This window comes from Nyctibius grandis, chromosome 6, assembly GCF_013368605.1.
Source record: "Nyctibius grandis isolate bNycGra1 chromosome 6, bNycGra1.pri, whole genome shotgun sequence".
NCBI lineage: Eukaryota > Metazoa > Chordata > Aves > Nyctibiiformes > Nyctibiidae > Nyctibius > Nyctibius grandis.
Window position 1 is genome coordinate 72,229,402 of NC_090663.1, and position 6,000 is coordinate 72,235,401.

Below are 6,000 nucleotides of genomic sequence, written 5' to 3' on the forward strand. Positions count from 1 at the left end.
CATACCCAATCCTACTGTATTTTCATACTTCTATTCAATGTGTTTTTTTTTTTAAAGCCCCACACACATAATAAAGTGATGTAGGTAATCCCAAAATATTTTTTCTATTAGTTTTTGTCTTCTTCCCTAACCTCCCTTTTCTACCTCCAGTAGCAATTTGCTTTTGATTCTTCCCTGTCTGTGATTTTTTTTTTTCTTTCCTTTGTTCAGATTTTATGAAGGCTTGTTATCAAGTAGTGGTACTTCTAAAAGGAGATAGCTTATCTGGGTATACCTGAAAAAACAGCGGATGATTTGTCTTTGGTATTTACCAACAAAGTGTTTGTGTCATCCCTGGATCTCTCAGAAATACTGTTTTCTGAGTATATAATTTCCATCAAATATCTTTTTAGACTGCTTTCCTCCAGATACTGTAGTTTTCATTTCTTCCAGATAGAAGAATTAATTGTGTTCTCATGTTAACATAAAGCAAGGGCAACCTCATTAAACCAGTGGAACAGTGTAAGTGAGGAGTCAGGTCTTGAATATTAAATGAAAAAAAGATTGATAAAAGTATCTTGCAAAGGTTGCAATGACAATTAGATTTATCTATGTTGTCAAAAATTAATTATCTGCATTGTTTGTGCAATCCTCTTGTTCGCATAAATCGTGATGCAATCTTTAGATAATTATGTATTCTTTTTTCCCCACGTTGTTTTAGGAAGGAATCAAAATAGCATAGTGAAAAGAGTCTGTTACCTCTGAATCATCTGGAAATTTGAAAAGTATAGAGTGAATGAGGTGAAGTCTTGCAGAAAGGGAGGACATGGTTTTTTGATTAAGACAGATTGCTGTTCTGGAAAGTTGGACTCCATCTTTAGCTTCTCACACAATGATTCTAGCAAAGTTGCTTGAATATTTCCATAGGTGATCACTAATTGTCTCTTTCTTGGAGGATTTACTCTAAAACCCCTGGTTCAGATTTTCTAAAGTACTTAGTGTTCTCAGATGTTGCTGAAGACAGAGGTTTGCTTGCATCATCCATTCTATTCCACTAAAGAGTTGGCCTGTTTAAAAGAAATAAAAAAACAACCTTTTAATTAAAAACAATGTAATTCGCTTATATTGGGGACAAAAGCTTGCATTCACTTAGTCCATTTCTCTGGCTTCTGGTGACAGCCCTGAATTTCTTGCTCTAGAAGCTGTCATTTCTGGACCCTGCTTCACCCATTTGCAGAGCTTGTTCCCTCCCCAGTCTTCAAACTGCGCCCAGACTTCTCTCCAACTCTGAGTGCTTTCCCATGCTAGCCTTCAGTTATCCCCTTGCTCCTATTCTGCTTCCCAGAGCTCTCACCTGTCTCTGTCCCTTTCCCAGATTCACTGTTGTAGCATTTTTTATCCTGTTTAGTCATAATTTTTTCTCACCCAATACCTATTTCCTCAGTTTCCCCTCCAAATCCCCTAATCTTTCCATTTCCCCTTCCAATCATGAAGATTTTCCTTCCTTTCCCAGCTAGTCTCAACTAATATAATATGCTTCCACCCCATACTGCATAATATGTATTCTGCCTGTCAGCTCTCTTCCCGTCCTGCTGAAGTAGTAAGATAAGATTATTGGGAGCACAGGGGAGAGACTTTCCTGCTTTTGGTTATAATGGTCAACCCAGCCCAAGGATACAATACCTAGAAGCAGCTATTACAGCGAAAGGTTGACTTTGCCCTATAGCTTCACACCAGATCATGTTCAGGATTGTTCTGTGGGGTGTGCACATTTTTAGGCTTAGCCAAAATTGGGCGGACTTTCATAAATAAATGGTTGTAGGTATATCTTCTCTTCTCTCACCTTTCCCATCTAATTACAGAAACTCTACTGTAAGGCATTAGAGTGCTAAAAGTTTCCAAATAAAAGATTGTGAGAGTATTTCTCTGAAATGGCTGAATAGTTTTGGCTGGAATTTTCCCAAATAAATTCAGCCTGAGGCAGACAGCTGGTATGGGAAATTTCAGCTGAAAGAGTTGTGATTTGGCTGTTTTGAGAAACTCAGAAGATATTTGTGAGGGAATTAACCCTGGGTAATGTTTCATGTGTCACCAAATATCATCTTCTGGGCAATGTGCTTTGTCACTTTGTGTGGACCTTCGCATTTGGTTTAAAATTCATTCTCTATAGTAAGTAGCTAAGCTTCAGTAGAGTAGAAAAGCTATTTTTATTTGGGGTTTATAGAGTCAAAGTTTTTTAAAAAATATATTTGCTTCCCTAGATTAGTTGAAGTAGCTTTCTATATAGATATAGTCTGTCAAGGGCATTTGTAGTGGGAATATCTCTGTTCTTTTATACTTGTTTATAGTTTATACCAGGGATTTGTGCTAGAGTAGCACTGTCACAGAGCTGGCTCTCTTAGACAGTTTTAACCTACCACTGTCTGTAGCACCATGCTGTGAATCTGCTTCCCTAGTGCACAGTCTGTATGGTAATAAAAGAAGCAAAGTTCTCCTCCCCAGTTCTCCTTAGCTACTTGTGTGAGCAAGACTTATTCACACTCTTGTTTTTCAAGCTCTGTCATTACTAAACTTCTCTTTCTTACCCTCCCAGCTTTTCACTGGGTTTCAACCCAGGCTTACTTTCATTACTGCAGGCCTTTTTTGGGCTAATTGATGGTTCTTGATTCCTGGTGTATGGCTGTGACCTGCCATACAGGTCTGCCAACAGGCTGTGACCTGTTAAAAAGCCAATATCTTCTGTCGTGCAAGGTTCTCTTTGCTAGATAGGTGTTCCAACCATCTTTATTGTCTCAAAGTACAAACCTAATTTACTTTGTCTATCTGGCCTTCAAATACAAGACTTCATATTGCACATTAGGGCTATCAGGAGTTTCTAAACACTGAACCTCCTAAACCCAAAACTTCCTAAACCCAAAAGCTCTGCTGAAGGCAAGGAAGTACTTGACAAAGACAAATCTGATCATATGGAGCCTTTTTGTGCTCTGGTGGTCCTGAAGCACGCAAACCAAAATGAAAGCAGCAAAAAAAAAAAGTCAGTTCACCCTGGAAGATAATTAAGGCATAGAAAGTCTTTCTCCATCTATTTTATGTTAGCTCCCATTACCATCTGAATGGGTGAGTTGGGATAGAGGAGTGCTACCTCAAGGAGTGCTACAATCTCTCCATTGAATGTAATTTCTTGTTTCACACACCTGTTAAAAAGCAGTCTGCTGAAAACTGAGTGCTACCAAATTAACCGATTAAAATCATGAATACCATAGAGTGAGTAGGGATTGATTTTATTTTTTTTGCCCAATGTCTTTTTCAGTACAAGAATGAGAGGATATTAAGTTACGTCAGCAGATGAGAAGTTCAAGATAAATAAAACCATATTGTTCTTAAAGTTGTATTTAAGCTGTGTAGCTCCTGACTGCAGCAGGTTGTAGACATGTAAAGCTTGCATGGTTTCTAAGCATGACTGAACAAATTCATGGGAGAAAAATCCATTGAAGATTATGAAATACAAAACAGGCCGTAAATTGTTGGAGATTTCTGTAGTACTGAGTGAAATGCCGTTACGTGCTTGTCATCTTACACTCTTCCCCAGGTATTTGCTTGCTGACATTGGTCTATACCAGTTCCTTTTTAGGAACAGGATGGTGTCAAGCCCTAGCAAGGCCAAAGAACTTTTGCTTGGAAAAAGAGGAAGGGATAAGGGAAACAAAAGCTTGTAGAAATGAAGTGACTACAGGGGACAACAAATGTGATAAAAGGAAGGGGTGTTAGGTTCAAAGTATCAAAGATGGAAAAACAAGGAAGTGGAGGGGATGCTGTTCAGAGCACCCTCCAAAGCACTAGAAAGTACTTGAAAATGTCTGAGGATCTGGTGGATACTTCCCAGGGGCTCCTATCAGGGACAGGTTGTTGAACTAAATGGACCTCGTGGTTTTACTTGATTCTGCCATTTGTATATTCTTTAGTGGTTTAAGTTCTTGAATATTTGACTGTTGGCAAAATTTGCTTAGAATGTGAAGCTGACTGAGAGTAGAAACATTGTGATTTGAGAATTAAGCATTTCACTTCTCTAACCCCAAAAAGCAAACTTTTGAGGGAGGAGTATATTTAAGAAAGCGGGTGGAAAAGACCCTAACTGTTTTCTCATCACAGTACACTGAGAAAATATTTAGACTGATATATAACCTTCGTAGTGTTATGTTCTATAAAACTGGCAAGAGCTTAGTTCTTAGTCTGAATGCTATGCTTGTTTTGAAATTTCAATAATAAACAATTTATATATGTATATATTTTAGCTTAAAATCACATTTTGTCAGATTTGGCTGTTAATAAAAGCTTATGGTGGAATCAGCACTCTGTCCATCCAGTGAAAATATGAACAGGACCACACAAAATGCTTCCACTGTGTCATTTCTTTTACTGCTGTTCTATTAAAGTAAACTCCTTGCCACAGAACTTACTTGTCACTTCCCAGTTCTCAAAAATACCACAAGTAGTGTAGTTTCTAAAGCTTTTCCACTTCTAGCTTTGGTATCTACTTGACTCTGTTTGCAGAAGATCCCTTTATATTCCTCTCTGCCATTCCTTTTCAACCACATACATTACTGGATCTTAAATATATTGTATTAAATACAGTTTTTGGCCAGTGCTGCTTACAACTAAACCTAGACTAGTCAGATAGTGTCATATTCATCTTGGTTTCTGTTGTCACTGATTCCAGAGAGTGCTTTTGATCTTAATGTATGTTTTCTTCTGTCCATGTCTACTTTAGCATTTACTGAGATAAATTCTTCTTGAATTGTATCTTCTGGTTACAGCATGCTTTTTCTTTTTCTCCTGGATTTTATAGCTTACTGAGGTCTGCTGAAGGAAAAAGAAAGACTTTAACTTTATGGGCATTTGTTGGACTGGATAATTAGCTTATCTTGCTTGTGTGTTTGTGCTATCTATCTCCTAGAACGTGGCCCTGTGCCATTACTTAAATCACAAAACCCATGTGTGTATTCTCATTCAACTTCCTTAATTCAAAACTACTTTTTGTTTCATCTGACAATGGGATTTCCCCCTCTTTTTTACAAAGTATGAGAATAATTCTTTAATGTGTGTGTTCAGTACTCCTGAGGTTTTTCTAAGTTACTTTTCTGAAGGCAAGTGCATAATTAGGATTTGTTTAGAAAGCAGAGGAACCGGTTTAGTAGAGAAATATTTTATGATTTCTACTTCATATGCACGAATGAAAATTCACAAAATTTCTTTGAATTTTTTCAAAATTTCTTTTTCTTCAAATTACTAATGCCCAGCAAGTACTGAACTGGGAGTCTGGATGTTTAGGATGAGTTGTTGTCATGTGAATTTATTATTCAGTACTACCAACTTTGGTATTTCCTTTGGCATTATATCACCTTCAGAGTAGGTAGACGGAATTAAGATGTTCTCCTTAAGACTCAACTATAGCATCATGATTTAAAGATGGTCTCCCAAATTATAAGAATACATGAGATTGGTGTCCTAATAGGGCTATAATTCTATTCTGGTAACAATAGACGCACTCTTAACATCCTTAACAAAAGTTTTTGTTTTAAGCATGATTCAGGATGCATTTTATTTCGCAAATCGACTTACTTCATCTCTTAAAATCCTAGGCTTGAATAACAGTGCTCACTTGCTCCTACAATTGATGAGTACTTACAATATTTTGTTACGTTTTTCTATGCAGTTAGTTTCCAACACGTTCTCTTAGTTTACAAGGGTGTGAATAATCTGCGTTTACATGCACTGCCAGTAGTGTTCACAAGCTGGCAGGCAGGTAATACTAACTCACAGGGCTGTGCTTGAATGCATCACTTCTGCTATGCTCTTACCCTCCCCTGTGCCAACAGCTGAGAGCTGTGAGTTTTCCTTACACTCACATCTTTCTGGCTCATTGTCAGTCCAGCCATGCCAACTGCACCAGCCAGTAAAAGCATATAGGAAAAATAAATTTGTCATAGGAAAAGTACAGAAAAGTGATTACTTTCATGCAAG